At 44.3% G+C, this 24,543-nt stretch overlaps 1 protein-coding gene across 1 annotated transcript in view; it reads left to right on the top strand.

Annotated features, from left to right (window-relative positions):
* SPIDR (scaffold protein involved in DNA repair) overlaps positions 1 to 24,543 on the top strand; it is a 290,555-nt gene that overhangs the window by 195,276 nt on the left and 70,736 nt on the right. The gene's annotated exons all lie outside the window — the stretch shown is intronic.

The following is a 24,543-nucleotide window of genomic DNA, read 5'->3' as shown; positions in this document are numbered from 1 at the left end:
ACAATCAATCATTTTGTGCCTCTGCTGTTAGAGAAACACATACTGAAGAAATAATAAGTCACAGGCATCCTGTCCTTACGGTGCCTTCTGATGTCATTGGGAAGGAGCGGCAGGGAGCACGACTCTGTTACCTGTCAGTCGCCTTCCAGTGGACTGCAGCTTACTTTGAAGGACCATTAATTTCACAGTCCTTTCAGGTGCAGAGTTACAGAATATTTCTTGTGGAATTATAGAAAAGTTTATTTTTATTCTGTTTGGAAAATGTATGTATGAAACCAGTATATCCGTCTTTAGGTCTTTAACATACTTGTAGCTGTTGACCAGTTTTGTGCTAGACTTAAAATTGTGTCCTTCTAAACAGAATTACCTGAGACAGTTACAGATCAGACAAAGGTTTTGTGTTGCTTGGCTTCTTCTGCAGTCTGTGACCATGCTGGGCTCTGAGGAGGAGATCCTGAGGCCCACAGAGCACTGCTCACGCCTGGCACATACCAACTGAGGCTGTGCTCACAGTGGATTGAAGACAGGGCAGGCGTAAAGCTCAGAAATAAGAAAGCAACACCAAGTTAATCAGATGTAATGAATAGGTATCAGTGGGCATGGAGACTTCTTGTAGCACATGTGAGATTGTAAACAGAGGCTGGAGGACGGTAACCCATTTCACAGATGAGAACACTGGGCCTCAGAGATTGACTTGCTGACAGTTATACGTGGATGAAAGAAAACCATCATGAGATATAGAATCCCCACATGACAGGGTTGTAGAGAATACTGGACCTGAAAGAAAGAGAAGAATATTAACTTGGAAGCAGTCTCTGTTTAGATGCTAGATGACCAGGGGCCAGTCACCCTGGAAAGCCAGCATGGGACCTGAGTAGACTGTGCACCCTGAGGAAGAGTGGTCCTTCTGGACGGAAGTCGTAGCGTTTGGCCTGGGTTGGGAGACAAGCCTTCTGTGATGTATTTGGGGTACAGAAAGGTCTTACTGTATAATCCATTATTAGTTTTTTCTAGATTTATTTGCTGTAATAATGATCAGGTTCTCCAGTTTACAAATCCAATTAATATAGAAGGAATAAGACCCTTAGCCCTCTACTAATTCTCTGCTGGTGTGTATAAGGCATGTCCTTGAGAGTCACTCAGCAGCATGTGTCCTGGTGTAGATCTTCATACTTGCATGTGCAACATGATACGAGGGGAGACACCCTCAGAAGACTTAGGCGCGTTGCCTGGAATGCTCTTTTCTATCAGCGATTTCTGCCGGTAACTTCAGGCAGCCGTACAGCGCATGGAGTCAGTCTTGTCCAGAGGCCCGAGCATGGAGGACATAGCAGGGAGACTGAACAGTGAAGGCCACTCCCCTGAGTTAGCTTACCTGCTTTTCCCCAGCACCTCTGCTCCAGCAGTGAACTGAAGTCTTCTCTGAGCACCACGTGTTTCCATAGAGCCAGAAATTGCCATGTCAGAGTAAATTGAGGCCTGTGCCTGGGCATAAACAGAAGCAAGTCTGTTTTCTGGGACTCTTGCTACAGTGATTCTCCCCTCCTGCCCAACCAGGTCAGATGCCCCCCTGAGGAAACACCATGATGACTCTGTGTCTAACTTGGCACCTTGACTGCATTTTGTCTGTCTGCTCCCAGCACTCTAGCCATGTCACTTTTATGAGATCAGTCACAACTTAGCTTCTGATGGCATACAGCCCAATTTTTGTCACCTTTGAAATTAAGAGAAATTTATTTGAGGCCTGCCAGTCCTGAAGAGGGTCAGATAGATTTGTCCTCTGAGCTGTGAAACATTAGCGAAAGTTTACGTTAGATTTCAGAAATGTCATATGTAAGTCTGCTGTCCATTGTTCTTCTGAATGACTTCTTTTAACTCACGCTATCAAAAAAAACCATTTCTACTTGGTTTCTCAAAGTGTTATATATCAGAGTAAGCCACATGAACTTGAGTTTTATAAATCATTCAATCAAAAGTAACAGAAGACAGACCCAAAGCACTCCCTAAACAGTAAGCAGGAAGTCTGTTCAGAGCCAGAACACAGCTCTACCTGGACCCGCTGCATGTTGGATGAATGCTAGGTGAACGTATGGCTAATCAGACCACAGGCTTTTTAGCCCCGGGGAGCACTAGTTGCTACGGGAGGGAACTGCAGCAGAGAGTGCAGAAGTGGGCTGCCTGCCACAACCCCCTCCTGGCAGAGTGGCGTCTAGACCACTCTACGCCCTGTCCGTAGTGATTGACTTTCTTCCTCCCTTTTTTTGAAACCATCACTTCCTTTTTCCTTGAGATGCTTAACTTAGGGACAGATAATTTTATCCCTCAGAGACACACATTGTTTCTAGCCTGTCACTGCAGAAACATTTATTGTGGGAGAATTAGTCTTTTGTGAGGGCATTGAATTCATAGAACTTGCTCAATGGTCTTGCATTTGGAAGAAAGCCTGGAGGGACAGACCCTTCATATTTAACTGTTTCAGGGGATTAGATCTGATAGAGTGCCCCAAGAACTATGGACTGAGGTTTGTTACACTGTACAGGAGGCAGGGATCAAGACCATCCCCCAAAAAACAGAAATGGAAAAAGGCAAAATGGTTGTTTGATGAGGCCTTACAAATAGCTGAGAAAAGAAGGGAAGCTAAAGGCAAAAGAGAAAAGGAAAGATATACCCATTTGAATGCAGAGTTCCAAAGAATAGCAAGAGATAAGAAAGCCTTCCTCACTGATCAATGCAAAGAAATAGAGGAAAACAATAAAATGGGAAAGACGAGAGATCTCTTCAAGAAAATTGGAGATACCAAGGGAACATTTCATGCAAAAGTGGGCACAATAAAGGACAGAAATGGTATGGACCTAATAGAAGCAGAAGATACTAAGAAGAGGTGGCAGGAGTACACAAAAGATCTGTACAAAAAAGAGCATCATGACCCAGGTAACCATGATGGTGTGATCACTCACCTAGAGCCAGACATCCTAGAATGTGAAGTCAAGTGAGTCTTAGGAAGCATCACTATGAACAAAGCTAGTGGAGGTGATGAAATTCCTGTTGTGCTCTTTCAAATCCTAAAAGATGATGCTGTGAAGGTGCTGTACTCAATATGCCAGCAAATTAGGAAAACTCAGCAGTGGCCACAGGACTGGAAAAGGTCAGTTTTCATTCCAATCCCAAAGAAAGGCAATGCCAAAGAATGCTCAAACTACCGCACAATTGCACTCATCTCACATGCTAGCAAAATAATGCTTAAAATTCTCCAAGCCAGCCTTCAACAGTATGGGAACCATGAACTTCCAGCTGTTCAAACTGGATTTAGAAAAGGCAGAGGAACCAGAGATCAAATTGCCAACATCTGTTGGATCATCGAAAAAGCCAAGAGGGTTCCAGAAAAACATCTACTTTTGCTTTATTGACTACGTCAAAGCCTTTGACTGAGTGGATCACAACAAACTGTGGAAAATTCTTAAAGAGATGGGAATACAGACCACCTGACCTGCCTCCTGAGAAATCTGTATGCAGGTCAAGAAGCAACAGTTAGAACCAGACACAGAACAACACACTGGTTCCAAACTGGGGAAGGAGTACATCAAGGCTGTATATTGTCACCCTGCTTGTTTAACTTGCAGAGTATATCACGTGAAATGCTGGAGTGGATGAAGCACAAACTGGAATCAAGATTGCCGGGAGAAATATCAGTAACCTCAGATATGCAGATGATACCACCCTTATGGCAGAAAGTGAAGAAGAACTAAAGAGCCTCTTGATTTGAAAGTGAAAGAGGAGAGTAAAAAAGCTGGCTTAAAACTCAGCATTCAAAAAATGAAGATCATGGCATCCAGTCCCATCACTTCATGGCGAATAGATGGGGAAACAATGGAAACAGTGACAGACTTTCTTTCTGGGGGCTCCAAAAATCACTGCAGATGGTGACTGCAGCCATGAAATTAAAAGATGCTCCTTGGAGAAAAGCTGTGACCAACTTAGACAGCATATTAAAAAGCAGAGACAGTACTCTGCTAACAAAAGTCCATCTAGTCAAAGCTATGATTTTTCCAGTAGTCACATATGGGTGTAAGAGTTGGACCGTAAAGAAAGCTGAGTGCAGAAGAATTGATACTTTTGAACTGTGGTGTTGGAGAAGACTCTTCAGAGTCTAAGGAGATCAAAACAGTCAATCTTAAAGGAAGTCAGTCCTGAATATTCATTGGAAGGACTGATGCTGAAGCTGAATCTCCAATACTTTGGCCACCTCATGGGAATAACTGACTCACTGGAAAAGACCCTGATACTGGGAAACATTGAGGGCAGGAGGAGAAGGGGATGACAGAGGATGAGATGGTTGGATGGCATCACTGACTCGATGGACATGAGTTTGAGCAAGCTCTGGGAGTTGGTGATGGACAGGGAAGCCTGGCGTACTGCAGTCCGTGGAGTCACAAAGAGTCAGACACAATGAGTGACTGAACTGAACTAATGTTGTGTTTTGCTCAGTCATGTCCAACTCTCTGTGACCTCAGGGACAGTAGCCCCCCAGGTTCCTCTGTCCATGGGATTCTCCAGGCAAGAATGCTGGAGTGGGTTGCCATTTCCTTCTCCATAAGTTGCATTTTAGTTTCATGGAAATTCATTGAACTGAACTCAGGAAAGAAAAACATTTTCCTTTCTCTCTACTTTGATGTTTTATTCTCTTTTCATCTTTTGACCCTTACTTAAGTCTCTTGGCTTACATTTCTTCCTCTTTTCACTTCCTCTGGTCCTGGGTTGGGTTCTGGTTCTACATAGTTGACAAAACCAGGCATTGTCCTGTGCTCACGGAGCATTGTCTGGTGAGGGAGTCCCACATAAACCAATTGAAAGCAAAGACATTTATGATTTTAAGTTGTGCTCAGGGCTTGGTAAGAACAAATGGGATACTCTGAGAGACAGTGGGTCGACAGAACTTAGTTTGGGGATCGAAGGGCCATGTTCTGAGGCAGTGCTACTTAAGTGACACTGGAAAGATCAGAGGATGTTGGATGAAAAAGAGATGAAAGAGAAGTACCCATGGAGGCGTGGGTGTGGGGGGCCTTCGAGAGCTCCAAACAGGAAGGAGGTGGCAGAGTGGCAAGCGAGTGTGGGCCACGGGTGTGCCTGTCCAATAGACACATCAGCTGTGGGATGGAAATGGTTTGGGAATGAGAGGGCGTGAAACACGGCCCCAGTGGAAGCAGAGAGGCCCTGAGGAAGCTCCTGCCGGGCCTAGTATAGACCAGGCTCCCATCTCACACGATGCCGCAGGGAAATGGAGACACTTCTTATGTGTGTGTGACTGGATGGAGGGTTGGGAGTGGTAAGGCAGAAGGAAATAGAAAGAGTGCTTCTCAGGCAGATTCAGTCTGGGGCCTGTTCAGTTTGAGATTCCTTTGAGGCATCCAGGAAGGGGTGTCAGGGAAGACTTTAGCTTGGAGGTCAGTATTGAGGGATTTTTAGCCTCCAGCTTGCCAGTCTGTGTATTTGTATGTGCATTCATGTGCGGCTAATTGAAGAGTACATTTGTCCATGGTGCCAGATTCCAGAGGTCCTAAGGCCTGGAGAGAGAGCAAGATGCCCTCGGCCCTCCTCCCTTTACACCTTCAGAGCTGTTCCATCACAGGCAGAGACTGTCTAAAGCCAGGGCAGTGGATGCGAGCACACTGGGGACATGGCAGACACCAAGGAAGGAAAGCATTGGCTTCAAGACTCCAGGCCCTGCAGCACTGGGGGATGGGTAGACGCGGGAGCAGAGGAGCCTGGAGGGGAAGGGCTAGTTGTGGCAGGACTGCGTCATGGGGCAGTGCCTCAGGTGGTAGAGGGCAGCTGATCTGATGCTGCAGAGATGCCTGACAAGGTGACAGATGACGCCAAGTGAAGTTCCTGGGTGACTTACGCACAGGAGTTGCCGAGGGGGTGGGAGGACGGTGGAAGCTAGCTCCTTGGGCATGGAAGAGGGTGGGATGCAAGGAGCATGAACAGGTTTTGATAGCAAGGTCTTATTGATGCAGAAGGGAATGAGAATGCTCAGCATTCAATGGCACAAGAGAACTACAGTGCAGGCATTCTGTTTCTTGCTCCCAAGATGGGTACCGTTTTTCTTTCTTCTTGTGTGTATTAAGACAGAGTGGCGTGGAGTTCCTCCAGAATAGCAAATCATGCATGTCCGCAGGGAAAGAGTGCAAAGGGAGGACGACCGCTCCTCCTCACCAGGACACATAGGCCACCCCACGTGCTCTTCCGTGTCCCCCACACTCCACCAGTCTGTGCAGTGATTGTATCAATCGACCTGTGCAGCAACACATGTTCATAGGTTGTTACTGTTACTTGTACTTTATTCTTGATATTGTAGAAAAATTGGAATCACTCGTCTTCAGTGGTTTGAGTATTTTTATTGTGATGCAAAGATAGATGAGCAGAGCATCATTTTCTTAATGTCTCCTCATAAATGATGTCACAACCCATTCTTCAGGTTCTCCTTACTTACCTGTGCTCTCAGTAAATTCGTCTTCTCTTAATCATTAGCTCTGTGTTCATGAGTCTTAAATAAAGCCTCTAATCTCAGCTTCCTAGCTCCTACCTTTTGCCTGTTTGATCTCTCAAACAGCTCTTGGTGGTCCTTGTGATATCGTAGGGTCATTCAGCCCTGATTCCTTCACAGCCTGTCTTATTACTGGTGATTCTACTAACTGACATCCAGACCTATTATGTTCTCTGCCCTTCCTTCTGTTCACATTCTGGAGTACTGTGAAGGGTAAAAACAGCATCGCATCCCTGGAATTACAGCTCTAGGTCTGGCTGTTCTTAGTGCACACGAAGAGGTGTCAGCGTTGGAACTACCTTACTTCTATCTCCTCTTTTTTATATAATTCACATGCTGTAAAAATTCACCCTTTTACAGTGTACAGTTCAATACTTTATATTTGCAGAGTTGGTCAGTCATGGCCATATTCTAGTATTACAACATTTTTATTGCCTCAAAAAAAAACTCCATACCAGTTGGCTGCTAACTTCCCTTCTCCCAGCCATGGCAACCATTAATCTACTTTTGTCTCTATGGATTTGTCTGTTTTGTAATAGTGCTGCTATGAACATTTTAATCCAAGGTTTTTCTGTGGACATAATTTTTCAGTATATATCTCGGAGTGGAATATCTGGGTCATATGGTAACTCTTTTTTAAATTCTCTGAGGAATTAGTGTTTTCCAAAGAAACTGCTTTGGCACAGTCAGTAACATAGAAAAAATCTATTTCTGCTTTATTGACTATGCCAAAGCCTTTGACTGTGTGGATCACAATAAACTGTGGGAAATTCTGAAAGAGATGGGAATACCAGACCACCTGACCTGCTTCTTGAGAAACCTATATGCAGGTCAGGAAGCAACAGTTAGAACTGGACATGGAACAACAGACTGGTTCCAAATAGGAAAAGGAGTACGTCAAGGCTGTATATTGCCACTCTGCTTATTTAACTTCTATGCAGAATACATCATGAGAAACGTGGGGCTGGCAGAAGCACAAGCTGGAATCAAGATTGCCGGGAGAAATATCAATAACCTCAGATACGCAGATGACACCACCCTTATGGACAGAAAGTGAAGAGGAACTAAAGAGCCTCTTGATGAAAGTGAAAGAGGAGAGTGAAAAAGTTGGCTTAAAGCTCAACATTCAGAAAACGAAGATCATGGCATCCAGTCCTATCACTTCATGGGAAATAGATGGGGAAACAGTGGAAACAGTGTCAGACTTTATTTTTTTGGGCTCCAAAATCACTGCAGATGGTGACTGCAGCCATGAAGTTAAAAGACGCTTACTCCTTGGAAGGAAAGTTATGACCAACCTAGATAGCATATTAAAAAGCAGAGACATTACTTTGCCAACAAAGGTCCATCTAGTCAAGGTGACTATGGTTTTTCCTGTGGTCATGTATGGATGTGAGAGTTGGACTGTGAAGAAAGCTGAGTGCTGAAGAATTGATGCTTTTGAACTGTGGTGTTGGAGAAGACTCTTGAGAGTCCCTTGGAGTGCAAGGAGATCCAACCAGTGCATTCTAAACGAGATCAGTCCTGGGTGTTCATTGGAAGGACTGATGCTGAGGCTGAAACTCCAGTACTTTGGCCACCTGATGCAGAGAGCTGACTCATTTGAAAAGACCCTGATGCTGGGAAAGATTAGGGGCAGGAGGAAAAGGGGACGACAGATTATGAGATGGTTGAATGGCATCACTGACACAATGCACATGGGTTTGGGTGGACTCGGAATTGATGATGGACAGGGAGGCCTGGCATGCTGCGATTCATGGGGTTGCAGAGTCGGACATGACTGAGCGACTGAACTGAGCTGAAAGAAACTGCAGCATTTTACATTCCCACCAGTGCTGTGTGAGGGCTCTAGTCCCTCCACGTCGTGCTCAACGCTTGTGATGGTCTTTTTTTCTACTAGTCATCCTAATGTTACGGAGCCTTATCTCATTGCGGGTTTTTCCTCCAGCCATCCTAGTGGGTATGAAGCTGTATCTCATTGCGGCTTTGACCTAGGTTTCCCTAAGGAGTAACAATGTTGAGCATCTTTTCATGTATCTTGCTCATTTGTATACTTCTTTGGAGAAATGCTAGTTTAAATCCTTTGCCTACTTTCTTAATTGGGTTATTTGTCCTTTTTTGTTGAATTATAAGAGTTCTTTATTCTGTATATAAGTCTCATATATATGATTTGCAAATATTTTCTGCCATTATCTGGTGGGATTTTTCCCCCACTTTTTTTTATAGCTTTCTTTGAAACAGAAGTTTATAATTTTGGTGATGTCCAATTTATCTTTTTGCTTGTTTGTTTGGTTGCTTGTGCTTTTGGTGTTGCATCTAAGGAACCGTTGCCTAATCCAGGGTTATGAAGGTTTACTTCTGTATTTTCTTCTCAGTTTTAATAGGTTTACTCTTCCATTTAGGTCTGTGATCCATTGAATGATTTTTGTTTATGGTGTGGTCCAGCCTCACAGTCATGATAACATGACTACTCTTTGTCTATGGAATTTTCTTGGCACCTTTGTCAGAAATCAGTTGACTGTACATGTAAGTGTTTACTTCTAAACTCTCATTTCTCCCCCTTTGCTCTGTCTCCATGTCTCTATGCTAGCACTGCAGTGATTTGAGTTACTCTATGTTTATATTGTTTCAAAATCAGGAAATATAAGCCCTCTAACTGTATTTTTCCAAGATTATGTTCAGAATTCTGAGTCTTTTATATTTACATATGAGTTTTAGAATCAGCTTGTTAATTGTTATTTATTTTGCAGTAAATCAACGGTTTTTAATAGAGAGTGTGTTGAATATGTATGTCAATTTGAAGAAAATTGCTATCTTATCAGTATTTAGTCTTTGGATCCATAAACATGGGATGTCTTTCAATTAGATCTTTCATTTCTTTCAGCAGTGCTTTATAGTTTTCAGCTGTTAAATTTATACCTGAGTATTGTCTGTTTTTATACTATTATAAATACAGTTGTTTCCTTAATTTCAGATTGTTTATTGCTAATATGTAGATATGAAGGTGATTTTTATATATTGGCCTATACTCTGAAGTCTTTTTGAATTTGCTTGTTAGCTATCATAGTTTTTTAGTGGTTTCCTTAGGATTTTTCATACATAAAATCATGTAGTCTTTGAATAAAGATAGTTTTACTTCTTCATTTTCAATCTGGATGTATCTTATTTCTTTTTCTTTCTTAATTTCCCTGCAAGCTCTCTTTAATTGTCTTGAGGCAGAAAAACCAAAATGGTTATTTAATGCTGTGGTGTTTTCACAGTAGCTCATCCTCAGCTCATTTTCTCAGTCTGTTGAGGCCTATGCAGACTTCACTATGGTTGTATGCCATTTGCCCTGCCAAGTCTCTCCTGGTTTTAGCCATGGAAATAGTCTCTTTATCAGTGCATTAGAATGAAAATATAAAAGCAAATTTTGAAAGTAGGCAGGCGTGGCTTTGAATCTGAGCTTTGCTAACCTACTAGCTATATTTTCTTGGTTAAAGATAGGTAGATAGATAATCTTAACTCTCTTCATTTTTTTCTTAACAGCCGCATGCAGTTAGTAACGTCGTTGTCAGTCTTGTATAATTGTTTTGAAGATTCAGTGAGATAAGATTTATAAAATGCCTGGTGCCAAGCATACACTCTTAACACTATTTGCTTTATGACAGCTGTAGTCCTTTGTATTGAAGTTAGTTACAGAAGTGTCATTCTTTACTGGAAGGTTGTCACCTCCTTGCGGGTAAGGATTATGTGTAGGAATATTTATTATTGCCTCCTGGTACACATACTATGCCTACTATATCTATATTTATATATCCCTAAATATTTTTTCAGTTAGATGTATCTCTTTTGGCATTTATGATGGTTTGTGTGAGTTTCATTTCTCCTCTTCTAGATGGCACAAAATGGATCCATTTTCCTACCCTTTATCTCCTTTTGAAGCTTTTATCATTTTGTTGGTCTAGTGTCAGATTACAGGTAGCCGGTTGCAATTTTAAATGTTTCAGAGTAGAATCAGAGCTATGGATAATTTGAAAGCAGTATGTTCATGTTCTTTAAGCTGTGTAATACCAACCTATATCATTGATCCTGTTTATAGTTACAGCATACATGTACCTTGAATGTGTATATGTATCCTTAATAAGTTTATTGATAATATGAAATAGCAATGAAAGTTCCCTCGTTCTTTTTTTATATATTAAACCAGTGATACACTTGAAGGAAAAAATCAAAAGGAATGGCAACAGCCTAGTGATATGAGTACAGATATTTAGGAAAATAAAATGTTCATAACCTGATGAAGACAGCAAGAGTAATTTTCCAGGTTCATAGCCAGACGACTGTGGTGCGTGTATCCATAGTTCAGAGTTTGCTTCTTAGTCTGACCTTGGTGATTTTCCAGCACCTGTTATCCATCAAGATCAAGAATGGTTTCAAGGTGGCCCTATATAAAAGGCATGGAATTTTCTGCCTGTTCCTGACCTCCTTTCTCTGGAAACTTCTGTCCCTTAAAGAGGCTGGAGACCTCTGATGGTCTGCACCCCCACCCTCTCGTGCCTGCAGCTTGATCTGGAGCTGGGTTGTGGTCACGCTAGAACTTTCCTGTGAGCCAGACAGCACTCTGGAATGTGCGCTGTTAGAGGACAGCGCTGAGTGGAGCCGTGGGAGACAAGGTGCCAGCCGGCAGCGTCGGGGTGGGGGCCTGGGGAGAGGGGAGCAGATGCGGACACTCAGCCCCACATGCCTCTGCAGCCAGACGCACAGAGGGCCGAGATCAGAGAGACCGCACTTGACCTCCCACTCCAGCTGGGCTGCTACGCTTGCCGCCCCCTCTCCCCCGTTCGCCTCTGTCACGTGGACCTGTTCCGCCTCGCCTCCCAGCTGCTGTTGGACCCAGAGCACTTGGGGCAGCCAGCTGGCAGTCTTGGGAGGCTTGCCCTCATTGTGCTCATTTCTTGGCCCTGAAGTTCTAATTAGCTTGAGCCTGATGAGCGCCATGTGCGCCACAGAAAACTGCAGCAAACGTATCCTCCAAAACCATTCTTGGGAAGAGAGAGACACTGTGAACAAGGACCCCTGGTCTCTTCTGGATCAGTTGGCCTGGCAGTGATGAAAATATTCTGAACCTTCATGTTTATTTGCACAGATATAAAAAGAGAGAGGGATGGATAAAAAGAGAGAGGGATGGATACAAGGGCATCTAGACAGTGCTTGTTGTATAGTGAGGATAATGGCCAGGTGTTGTGTACTGGCGCTTGTCAGTACTTTCAAAATCAGCCCATGCATGTTGTTTTTGAATTTCACTGCCCCCGTTTAACCATCTGAGGTCAAGGACTGATTCATTGGTTTTGGTACAGGACCACGAAGGCAGCCTGTGGGGATGGGAGAAACAGCCGTGGGTGAGGAGCTGAGGGGGCAGTGCATGGCTGGCTGTGTCGCCGTCTTCAGGCAGGATGAACCAAGCTGTTGGGCACAGCGGAGCACGGAGCCGTTATTCCTCTAAAGAGACCTATGAGGAGGCTTAGGGTGGGTGGTTTTCTGAATTGCCAGGGATACTGTGCTTCAGGAAAGACTCAGGGCCCCTGCAGGGGGGTTATTCAGTATAAAGCAGCAGGCAGGGGGGCTTCTAGGGAGGAAGCAAGGAAGGAGTAAGAGCTGCTCTGGGCCCAGGGTGTTCATCAAGAGGAAAAAAAAATAATAATCCTGTTGCAAATGACTGAAGGTTTTAAGGGATTTGTTACAATTAATACAGAGCTAAGTTAAGAAATCAAGATAGAAGGAAGCCCCCACAGGTAGAAGATGAAGGGATGAAAACAACATTTTAATGAAACTTAGGAGGAAGGAACCCATGACTTGAATGAAAGAGAGGTCTGAATCATGCAGGGGCAGCTGGCTGGGCCAGTCTCCGGGTTTAGAGTAGCCCTTACTGTCAGCCCACTGCTCTGTGGGGTCTCTGGCTATGTCCTGGCCTGTCTTTCCTCTCCCCATGGTGGATTCTGAACACAGAGGGAGCAGAGAGGACCAGGCCAGCTACACGTAGGGGAGTGGAAAGAGAAGAGCCACATGTCCTGACGTCTCGCCACTTACACCAGGGGCTTCCCTGGTGGCGCAGCAGCAAAGAATCTGCCTGCCAGAGCAGGGGATGCAGGAGCTGTGGGCTTGACCCCTGGGCCATACTCCAGGGAAGACCCCTGGAGAAGGGAACGGCAGCCACTCCAGTGTTCTTGTGGAAAACTCCATGGACAGAGGAGCCTGGCGGACTACAGTCCCTGCGGTCAGAAAGAGCTGAATAGGACTTAAAGACCAAGACCATCACACCACTTACACAGCCTCTTGGAAAACTGGTGTTTATTGGAAGGACTGATGCTGAGGCTGAAACTCTACTTTGGCCACCTCATGTGAAGAGCTGACTCATTGGAAAAGACCCTGATGCTGGGAGGGACTGGGGGCAGGAGGAGAAGGGGACGACAGAGGATGAGATGGCTGGATGGCATCACCGACTCGATGCACATGAGTCTGGGTGAACTCCGGGAGTTGGTGATGGACAGGGAGGCCTGGCGTGCTGCGATTCATGGGGTCGCAAAGAGTCGGACACGACTGAGCGACTGAACTGAACTGGAAAACTGGGAGTGGCCTAGGAGGCTCTGCACCATGAGTCTACGCCCAGAGAAGCAGCAGTAGGACCCCGGTGTGTTGGAGACCATAGACGTTCTTCGAAGGCCTGTTTTTCTGGGAGCTGCAGAAAAGTAGAAAACTGCAGTGACAGCAAAGACACTGGAAAATTTTATCTTTAAATCTTTCATAAGCAAGTAATTCCTGTTTTCACTCTAATGCGTCATCTTCTCTTCAGAAAAGGCCAGAATGAGATTCCTACAGTGACATGCTTTGTACCAGGGCTACAGCATATTTGGTATCTAGTGTCATCCAACATGGGGACAGTCTGCCAGAGTCTGTTTATGTTTAAACTTGGAATTTCTTCCAGGTGCTTCCTAAGGAAGAGTTGGTGCTCTGTTCTGGGGTGGGGGCAGGTCGATGAAAAGTGGAGCAGAGACCAAACCTGGGACTGAGGTGTGGCAGTGAAGCCCCTCTCAGGGGCTCTCAGGCCGCCTGGAAGTTTACACGAGGAGGGGCTGTTTCCATCACTGCCTGGGGAGGAATTGTACATTGTGGGACCGGTTCCCTGAATGCCTGTTAGAACACATGGATTCTGTGTGTCCATGTCACCTTTTCTTAAAATTTTTTCGGATTGAGGTGAAATTCACATAAAACTAACCATTTTAAAGCATACAGCTCAATGATACTTAGTTCATCACAGTGTCATGCAGCCACCACTTCTGTTTGGTTCCAGCATATCCTGTGCCCATTATCAGTGCCTCTTATGAGCCTCCCCCACCCCCGGCCCCTGGCAACCACAGCCCTGCTTTCCGTCTTTACGTCTCCACCCATCCTGGACATTTCGTGTAAATGGAGTCCTAACCGTGTGTGGACTTCTGTGCCTGGTGTCTTTCACTCAGCATCATGTTTTCAAAGTTTGTCCATGTTGGAGCCTTCTGTCCTTATGGCTGAATAATATTCCAGTGTATAGATATATCACATTTGTGTTTACCCACTCATCAGCTGATTTACATTTGGGTTGTTTCCACTTCGGGCTGTGTTGAATGATGCTCTGTGAACATTTCTAGAAGTATTTGGGAACAGATATTTTCATTTTTCTTGGGCATATCCCCAGGAGTAGTATTGCTGGGCTATATGCTAATTCTGTGTTTAACTCTCTGAGGAGCCACCAGAGACGTACCATTTCATATTCCTGTATCAGGACTGTGATGTCTCCACACCCTCCCTAACACATGTTACTGTCTTTCTTTTAATAACAACTATTGTAACTAGTCTGAAGAATAGTTTTACTTCTTCCTTTCTAGTATATTTGTCATTTGTTTCTTATTTTTACTTAATTGCTCTGGGCGCAGTTTCCAGTACAACAGTTAAAAGGAAGTAGCAAGAAAAGGTATTTTCACTTTGTTCCTGATCTTAGGGGGAACTTTGATCTTTCACCATTGAGTCTGATGTTGGTTGTAGATTTTTCATATATGTCCTATGTCAGGTTGAAGAAGTTCCCTTCTATTCCTAGTTTGTTGAATATCTTTATCATGAAAGAGTGTTGGATCTTGTCAGATGCTTTTTTTGCACAGCCTAATCCAACTTTTTTGTGATTATACATTTTAAGGTTAGGAATCCGAGAAGTTACTAACATCGTGATTCTTAGTAGAGAAGGTATTGTAACCAGATTATTAAAATAATTGCTTTGAGTCACCAGGTTATGGAACTACTTCTGTTGTACTTGATCCTTCTCTGCAATAATATTCTCTGTAATTGGAGTTTACAAGCGTGCACTTAGCTTTGCTTTTCTTAAAATTGATTTTAATACAGTTTTTATTTTAAAATAGTTTTAGATTTGCAAAGAGAGGTCCTACATATCCCATACACAGCTTCCTCTATTTTTTTTTAATTGAACTATAGTTGATTTACAATATTATATAAGTTTATATAAGTTTCAGGCTATTTTTAATATCATATTATTATCATGCAATCTCATGGTTATTGAACCAATAGTGATACTGTTATTATTAACTTATACTTTACTAGATTTCCTCAGATTTTCCCTAATGTCCTTTTTCTGGTCTAGGATTCCATCCACAGACCATCCTACATTTAGCTGATACGTCTTCTTAGGCTGCTCCAGACTGTCAGTGTCATAGATCTGCTTTCTTATGATGACCTTGCTAGTTGTGAGGATTACTGGCTAGGTGTTTGGTAGAATATCCCTTGTTTTGTGTCCTCCTGATGTTTAGGCCAGTATAGGTTTGGGGAGGAAGATTACAGGTGAAGAGCCATTCTCAGCACATCATGTCAGGGTGCATGCACCCTGTCAGCATAACTGAACCTCTGCTGTTGTTGACCCACAAGCTGGCTGAAGTACTGTTTATCAGGTTTCTACACTGTGACATTAGTTTTTAAAAATTAGCTTTATGTTTTAATTCCTGTTGGATAATGACAAAGCTTAAAGCATTCAGTTTCCTCCATTGGTATTGGAGGGAGTCTGGACCAAGAGCGCTTGTGACTTTTATAGGCTCAGAGCAAAGTGATATGTGAGCCAGATTTCTGAGTTGTCTTTGACATGATTTATTATTCATGTTCATTTCTGTGTGGAAAGTACAGAGTTGGGATTCTTTCCCCGCAAACATACTTGTGTGCTGAGAAGTCGTTACTCTGGCCATCAGAAGACCCTCTGTCTTCCTTTAGAAGATCGGGGGGACGATGGACCCGTGCTGCAGAGGAGTGGTCAGTTAGCAGAAGGTCAGGGGGACGATGGACCCATGCTGCAGAGGAGTGGTCAGTTAGCAGAAGGTCAGGGGGATGATGGACCCATGCTGCAGAGGAGTGGTCAGTTAGCAGGTCAGGGGGATGATGGACCCGTGCTGCAGAGGAGTGGTCAGGTAGCAGATCTTCAGTGAGCCTCTTGTGGTGCATCACCCTGCAGTGCAAAAAATGGCATTAACAGAAAGGAAGCTTGCATGAGTCACCTCTGTGCCCAGATTCGCCCTGGATGGTCCTCGATCTCACGTGGGGGTTGGAGACTCTAAGGTGAGAATGTCCTGTGTGTGTCGGGGCATCTGTGTACACGCTTGGTGCCAGGAGGCTGTGTGCTTGAAGTAGGCAGCACCATGCATGGTCCACAGGGCAGCTGAGCATCTGCAGAGTGTGCAAGTCCTCAGAGGACTCCTTGAGGCCTCAGTGGGCCTTCCTGTCACAAGTCCTAACATGGAGAGTGCCAGGTGACAGAGTTACACACTTTTATATCCGTGATTTGTGTTTGAATCAGAATTCCTCCCATGTGTCATTTCTAGTTGATTGGTTCAGCTGGGTTTTTTAAATTAGTAAGCTATCTTCCTTTTATCTTCTACAGCTGAGATATATCTATCCATGATGTCTTTTCTTATCATCCAGTTCAACTAAAACAATTTAATTGCTTTATTTCATCTTGAAGGAAACCTAAACTGAATTTATTTGAAATCTGAATCATTTGAATTACTGGTTTTTCCCTTTGGGTGCATACATTAACACAAACTGTAATAGAATACCACCAAGGATGATAGGCTGTACGGTGAACATTTCTGAAGTTTAACAGGTGTTAATTTCCCTTTATGAAGCTATATTTTTTCATAATTTAATTTTGTGAATATAAACTCTCAAAACACACTAGTACTTATTATGCAAGAAGAATATAAGTAAATGTGTTGCCTTTTTATAATTACTTGAGAAGCAATTTATTACTCTACATGAGGTATAATTTTTTAAAATACATGAAAGCTGGCTTAAAACCCAACATTCAAAAAACTAAGATCATGGTATCCAGTCCCATCACTTCATGGCAAATAGTTGGAGGAAAAATGAAAACAGTGACAGATTTTATTTTCTTGGACTCCAAAATCACTGTGGATGGTGACTGCAACCACGAAATTAAGACTCTTGCTCCTTGGAAGAAAAGCTATGACCAACCTAGACAGCAGAGACATCACTTTGCCGCCAAAGGTCCATAGAGTCACAGCTATGGTTTTTCCAGTAGACATGTATGGATATGAGAGTTGGACCATAAAGAAGCCTTAGCGCTGAAGAATTGATGCTTTCAAACTGTGGTGTTAGAGAAGACTCTTGAGAGTCCCTTGGACAGCAAGATCAAACCAGTCAATCCTACAGAAAATCAACCCTGAATATTCATTGAAAGGACTGATTCTGAAGCTGAAACTCCAATACTTTGGCCCTGATGTGAAGAGCCGACTCACTGGAAAAGACTCTGATGCTGGGAAAGACTGAGGCCAGAAAGAGAGGGGAGCAACAGAAGATGAGATGGTTAGTCGCTCAATAGTGTCTGACTTTGCAACCCAGAGGTCTGTGGTTGCCAGGCTCCTCTGTCCATGGAATTCTCCAGGCAAGAATACTGGAGTGGGCCGCCATGTCCTTCTCCAGGGGGTCTTCCCAACCTAGGGATCAAACAATTGTCTCTTACATCTCCTGCATTGGGAGACAGGTTCTTTACCAGCTGAGTCATGAGGCTCAGAATATCTGATATCTGATAATTTATCCCCGATTTAATGATCAGTTTTTCACAACATAAACCTAAGTACTCAAAGTGTGTATGTGTGCTTAAAAAATTGCTCAGAGTACTCTAGCTCTGCTTTTGGAAGTTTTCTCTGCCCCCTGTATGTTACAGAACTAAATCTGGGATCAGGCGAATGTTGGCCCCATGTGCTAATGGATCTTGTGGCTCCTCCCCTCCCCACCTCTGCTCAGTGGTTCCTGCACACACTGTTCAGTAAACAACTGAGAGAACCAAGCTCAGCCACTTCATTCACAGAGTGTTTGGAAAGGGCTGAGCAGCCTTGACACACTGGCTCAAGTGGGGTGAGAGGCAGTGTTCATGTTTGCGTTAGTTCTTTTTATAGTATCCAGTCAGCTGTAGCTGGTTAACTGAAGCCGGGGCTGCTATTAGTGCCCAGGTCTCTTACGCAGGATAAAGGGCCTCTGGTGGAAAGAGATTTTGTTACTCATGATGCCGCGACCGTGTTTACATGAGCTCACCCTGTCGTCTGTCATGGGATGTGATTTAGAGAGGTTCCGTGAAAACACAGGAAGTCCCTGGGAGCTGTTCAAATCACCCTTGAAAACAGAAAATACAGATAGCTCTCCTGTGAAGCCAGCTGTCCTTCATAGATCGTGCTCTCTGGGCTGACGCCTGTGAGGAGAGCGCAGACATTTCCCATTGGTGTTAGAGAAACTGGGTGGAGAGAGTGGTTTTCTTTCTTCCCACAGCAAGGAATCATCATCTTATTGGGGGAGAGAGATTTTTACCCAGCCATTTCTGGATAAGTTAAACACAGCTGTTTGTATCACTGTAGCTTTTCATGGGCCGAACTCTGACTGAAGGCAGAGTTTAACTTGTTAGAGATCATTAATAGCTAGATGGAAATAGATGTGGGCTGAATTCATCCTGCCAGCTCTCTTTGTAAATAAAGCTTTATTGGGACCAGCCTATCTGTTCTGTTCTCTGGCATTCTTGTCCAGAGGTGCTTTCACACCTCAAAGGCTGAGGTGAATAATGGCAAGAGCCTGAAATACCATCCTCGCTGACTTTGCTCCACAAGTGAGAACACAGCGAAGCCCCACTGTAAGCAGGCTCCTCACCTCTGCTACCTCGTTTAATCCCCTGAACAACCCAGTGAGGCGAATGACAGTCCAGCCCCTGGCACCACCCTGACAATGGTGGTGGTGGTTTCATTCACTAAGTCATGTCCAACTCTTGCGACCCCATGGACTGCAGCCTGTCAGGCTCCTTTGTCCATGGGATTCTCCAGGCAAGAATACTGGAGTAGGTTGCCATTTCCTTCTCTAGGGGATCTTCCCAACCCAGGGATCGAACCTAGGTCTCCTGCATTGCAGGCAGATTCTTTACCAACTGAGCTACAGGGGAAGCCCCCCCCGACTGGTGTAGCTACCAGCTCTCTGACCCTGTCAGAGTCTGCTCTGGGCAAGAGAGGCACATGAGGAGGAACCAAGGACAAGTCTGGATTGTGAGAGGGGCCTGCATCTCCTCCAGCAGCTGCTGCCACTGTCAGAGGAAAACCCTCAGCCTCTGTGTTTTCAAGACGTCATCATTTCACATGCCGAAGAAGCTCACTTCTGCTGATAAATCAGGTTTGAAAGAATGTACTTTCTCGCCTCTAGTGAGACCGATCCATCAAGGAGCTGAGTCCCACAGATTTTTGGCAACTTCAGAATGCTAGCTAAATTGGCTTATCCTTTAATCCCCCAAAACAAGCAGCAGAAGAATTCAATGCTGCTGCTGCTAAGTTGCTTCAGTCATGTCTGACTCAGCAACCCAGGGTCCAATGTCCATGGGGATTCTCCAGGCAAGAATACTGGAGTGGGTTGCCATTTCCTTCTCCAATAAACACTCTCCGTTCAAAATGCTTTTTATTTCCCATTTCCAGTTCTCTACGTAGAATTGAATATATATACACATTTATTTCCATCTAGCTATTAGTGATCTGTAAAAATTCTGCAATGGTTAACACTTCTTGTCACAATAACAGATGAAGATGTAAGTATATGCTTTGAACTACATACAAAAAATGTGTGAAATTAAAGTGTGTAATGGTTAATATATTAATTTTCAGATACAATAGCTCCTGTCACATGCTAAATGACCTGACTTTAGGAATGTTGGGATCTCTGTGTACTTGGCCTTCAGATGTGATGAATTACAGAGTGATAGAGGTAGCATAGCAAACTTGTGAGCCAAAGTAAGTAAAAACATGAAACCTTTATACCAGGATTTATGATTTACAAGTGAGAGAATGAACACAGGAGAATAGTAAGCACTAGGAAAACATGTTAATCAAATTATGGGTGAAAGTTTTGTTAATGTGAATTCTGAGTGAAGCAGTGGAGAGTGGGAAGCAGAGTGTGATTCCAGTCTCACCTTCAGCGGCCAGCCCTGGCGCTCCCTTGGCCTCGGCCCTGGGCAAGCAGCGGGGTTGGAGGCTTCACGTTGTCCTGTGGGTTGTTCTGTGGGTGCTGAGGTACATCATGAGCTTCCGGGTCCACCCGGCCGAGCGCGAGATGCACGGCCTCTCCTGGTCACACACGGTCCAAGCAGCCTCCCAGGGCTGGGGGAAGCAATGCACAGACTCACCTGGTCCACTCGCGGTCTGGGCCGCAGGTCCACCACCCATGCCCTCGTCCAGCCTCACGCACTGGTGCGGAGTCGGGTGCGGAGTCATTCAGAGTGGTGGCAGTTTGTGCTCTCCCCATCCTCCTTGTCAGTCACAAACCTGTGCCCCTGAGCCCGGGTGAACCTGCAGCCAGTCTGACACGACTGGTCCTTACAGGGGTGTAGCCCAGACCTACTGACTTTCCTGTGGGCTCAAAAGCAGCAAAGCAGCTATGACCACCCACAGGAAGTCAAGTGCCTCCTTCAGGGCTGGGCAGAGGTTAGAGCAAGCATCCAACCAACCCCGTGGTGGGGTGGTGGGTGGCTGAGGCAGGGGAGGTGGGCCCGCCCCTTCCAAGTCTGCTCTTCCCTGCAGCCTCTGCTGGCCTGGAAATAGTGGGGGCTTCAGGCTGCAAACTTGTCATTACAGTAGATTTTAGGGAAAATCAGTACTGCACTTGTACAAACAGAAAGTAAGAATTTAGGCTTTTGTCCATAATCACATGGGTCTTCCTCATAATTACATATTTCATGTATTAATGGATTTTTTAACTTCACAAATATTAATGTATACTGTAAAACTGAAAAGTAGCCCAGAAAAGCACTGGATTCAGGAGTCATCGCATTAGACATATCAGGGCAAATGGTGAAAGAGGAAATTTGTATCTCAAAAACAAGTTTAGATTTATCTATTCCTAACATTTGGAAAAGGATTGAAAGGCAGATGAAGAATTCTTATTAGATTTTTCAGAGTTCACAGCTCATGTAAAATTCAGAGAATCACCATACGGTTTTCATTTATAATTGTCCTTTGCTTTCTGGAAGGCCAGTAAAATACAGCGCCTTGATTTATGTGAAATTTACCCCCTGACAAACTTAAGTCTTTCAGAGAGACCAGCATCCAGGATTCAGCCGTTACCTCCGGATGATCTGAGAAAACTGAAGAGCCAAATGTCTCATTGCTTTAGATTAGTTAAGTGATGATAACCATGAGCATTTATAATATTATTTTTAAATTGTCCCTGTGAGGTTTTAAGACACAGAACTGAATGTACTGCCAGATATTTTTGCAGGAGTCACAGATGTAAAAGAGAATTCTGCACACACATCCCGATCCCCAACACCCAAACAGAACATATTTTGCGTTAAACCCTTTGGAATGGACTATTTTTAGAAAAATGACAGGGGAGTTAGGAAATGTTTTTTCACAACTTTTTGCATTACAGCCCATAAAAAATTATTATGTTTTAATTTAATTATGACATGCCCTGTACTGTGGTTGATTCTGCTGATAGTGAAGTACCGAATGGAACAGCCATCCTTATATTTATGTCAAACAGATAGCAGCGTTCTACCTGCTCCCAACTTGGGGAGGTCACACGTGGTGCCCAGGCGTGGGCCAGGCTTGGCAGGACTGCTCTGGGAGCAGCATTGCTCAACATTGCACACTGCATTGCTTGTGCTCACAGCCCATCTTGTGCATGAAGTAACATAACCATGGAAGGAACAGCCTGGTCCATTAATATTTTTTGTGTACTTTTAAACCATAAAAGCAACATGGTGACATCTATAGAAAATTTCCAGCAATAGAAAAATTATTCTAATTCTGTTCACTGTGTAATCATTTTGTATATTCTCTTTTTTTATGGTAACTTCTTTGAAGCTGAAATCATACAACATTTTTTTTCTTAGCCCAAAGAATGTCGGCACACTATTACCATTGTTGCTTCCTTTGTGTAACATTTCACTTTCACTCTGTACTCAGGAGGAAAAAAGGGAACTTAGTTGAGAACCTAACAGTATGCCAAGTGCTTGTGTTTTTGTGTGATTGTTTGAGGGGCTAATTTTGTGCATGTGTTAGTCACTCAGTCATGTCCGACTCTTTGTAACCCATGGATTGTAGCCCACCAGACTCCTCTGTCCACGGAATTCTCCAGGCAAGAATACTGGAATGGGTTGCCATTTCCTTCTTCAGGGGATCTTCCCAACCTAGGGATTGAACCCAGGTCTCCTGCATTGCAGGCAGACTCTTTACCACTTGAGCCACAGGATTGGTAAGGAATCCACCTGCAATTCAGGAGACCTGAGTTCAGTTCTTGGGTCAGGAAGATCAGCTGAAGCAGGGATAGGCTACCCACTCCAGTATTCTTGGGCTTCCTTTGTGACTCAGCTGGAGAATTCCATGGACTATATATTGCATGGGGTCACGAAGAGTCGGACACAAGCGAGCAACTTTCACTTCACTTGAGGGGCTAATTAAGCACATAAAATATCCACGCAGTACCTGCCAGTAGCCCTCTGCACAGCAGCAATGGAAAAGGCCAGTACCTGGGAGAGGTGGGTGTGAGTTTCCCATTGCTCAGAGGAGGCCATTGACAGGCAGGAGGCCGAAGCTTGTCTCAGGCCGAGCTGGAACTCAGAACCAAGTCCTTGTGGCTCTGAGTCATTTGCCATTTTAAGTGTAGCAGCCAAGGTATGCCCCATTTCAGAGTTCAGTAGAACACTGTCCGTTTGGAACCACTGGGTACCTTGTAAGCACTTTCACTCTGGTGCAGCCTGCACTGGCACTGATACTAGAAAAACCACTAGTGACATTTTTAGTTGAGTGTGAGCAGTTACTGTCTGCACAGTAACTGCAAAGAACACACCTGTCCAAACAGCTGGCTGTAATCTGGTGTTTGGAAGATTAACATTGATAACATTATTTCTTGGCATCTAAAAGATTTTTAAACAAAAAGTCAGTCATGTATCCAGTGGTAAAATTGCCTAAACTCTTTGATGAAGAAAGAAAGTAAAGGTCCCTGAGCCCCTCAGAGTCACCTCCTGCTGCTACCAGCCCTGTGGGCAGCGCTGCTTTTCAGAAAATGCCCCTGAGCCTGTAAGGGAGTAGGAGGCACGCTGCAGACCGGCATCCTGGGCGTGGAAACTGGGCGCACACACATGCTGGCTGGCTGTGCAGGCTCAGGCAGCATAGCCCATCCACACAGCGAAGCATGTCCCTCTGTGAACAGAAATTCAGTCCGGAAAGCTTTCTAAGTAGTTTATGAATGCTTGACCAAGAAATGAGGTTAAATCTAAACCTGTAGCAATTTAGAACACAAACCAGTAACAAAGTAGTACAGTAGTCTCACTAGTCAAGAAAAATGTTATTCCATTATGCTGTATCAGTTCAGTTCAGTTCAGTTGCTCAGTCATGTCCAACTCTTTGCAACCCCATGGACTGCAGCACGCCAGACCTCCCTGTCCATCAACAACTCCCAGAGTTTACTCAAGCTCATGTCCATTGAGTCAGTGATGCCATCCAGCCATCTCATTCTCTGTCGTCCCCTTCTTCTCCTACGTTCAACCTTTCCCAGCATCAGGGTCTTTTCAAATGAGTCAGCTCTTTGCATCAGGTGGCCAAAGTATTGGAGTTTCAGCTTCAACATCAGTCCTACCAATGAACACCCAGGACTGATTTCCTTTAGGATGGACTGGTTGGATCTCCTTGCAGTCCAAGGGACTCTCAAGAGTTTTCTCCAACACCACAGTTCAAAAGCATCAATTCTTTGGCAATCAGCTTTCTTTATAGGCCAACTCTCACATCTGTACATGACTACTGGAAAAACAGTGCTGTATGTCAGTTGTATCTCAGTAAAACTGGAAAAAATAAAATATAATAGAGCATTATTGTTCCTTCCTGCGTAGTGCTGAGCACAGAGCTGCCCTGAAGGCTTCAGCTTAGGGCGAGGGGTCCTGGGATCCACATGGACACTCACCGTCGTCTGCATGGACTGAAATCATGTCTGCCACAGTATATAGACTACTTCCTGAAAGCATATAGAGGTTTTCTGGTTTTGCTTTTTAGTTTTATTTCTGACTGTGCTGGGTCTTTGTTGCTGTGTGGGCTTTTTGCTAGTGAGGCATGGGCTTTAGGGCACGTAAGCTTCAATAGTTTCATCAGGTAGACTCAATAGTTGTGGCTCCCAGGCTCTGGAGCACAGGCTCAATAGTTGTGGTGTACAGGCTTAGAGGCAAGTGGGATCTTCCTTCAGGGATTGAAGCCATGTCTCCTGCATTGGCAGGCAGGTTCTTTTACCCCTGAGCCACCAGGGAAGCCCCAGAGGGTTTTTAAAAATTAACTAAAGTCCCTAATTTATTCAGTTTCCCTAGACTGAATGTTTTTATTCTGGCCCCCACCCACACCCTGACCCTATCCAGGGAGCCCATCACATTTAATGGTCCTGTGTCTTTATGGTCCTCTGGGCTG

The sequence above is a fragment of the Oryx dammah genome, unplaced genomic scaffold, assembly GCF_014754425.2.
Source record: "Oryx dammah isolate SB20612 unplaced genomic scaffold, SCBI_Odam_1.1 HiC_scaffold_19, whole genome shotgun sequence".
Lineage (NCBI taxonomy): Eukaryota > Metazoa > Chordata > Mammalia > Artiodactyla > Bovidae > Oryx > Oryx dammah.
This window is presented reverse-complemented; position numbering and strand designations above follow the sequence as displayed.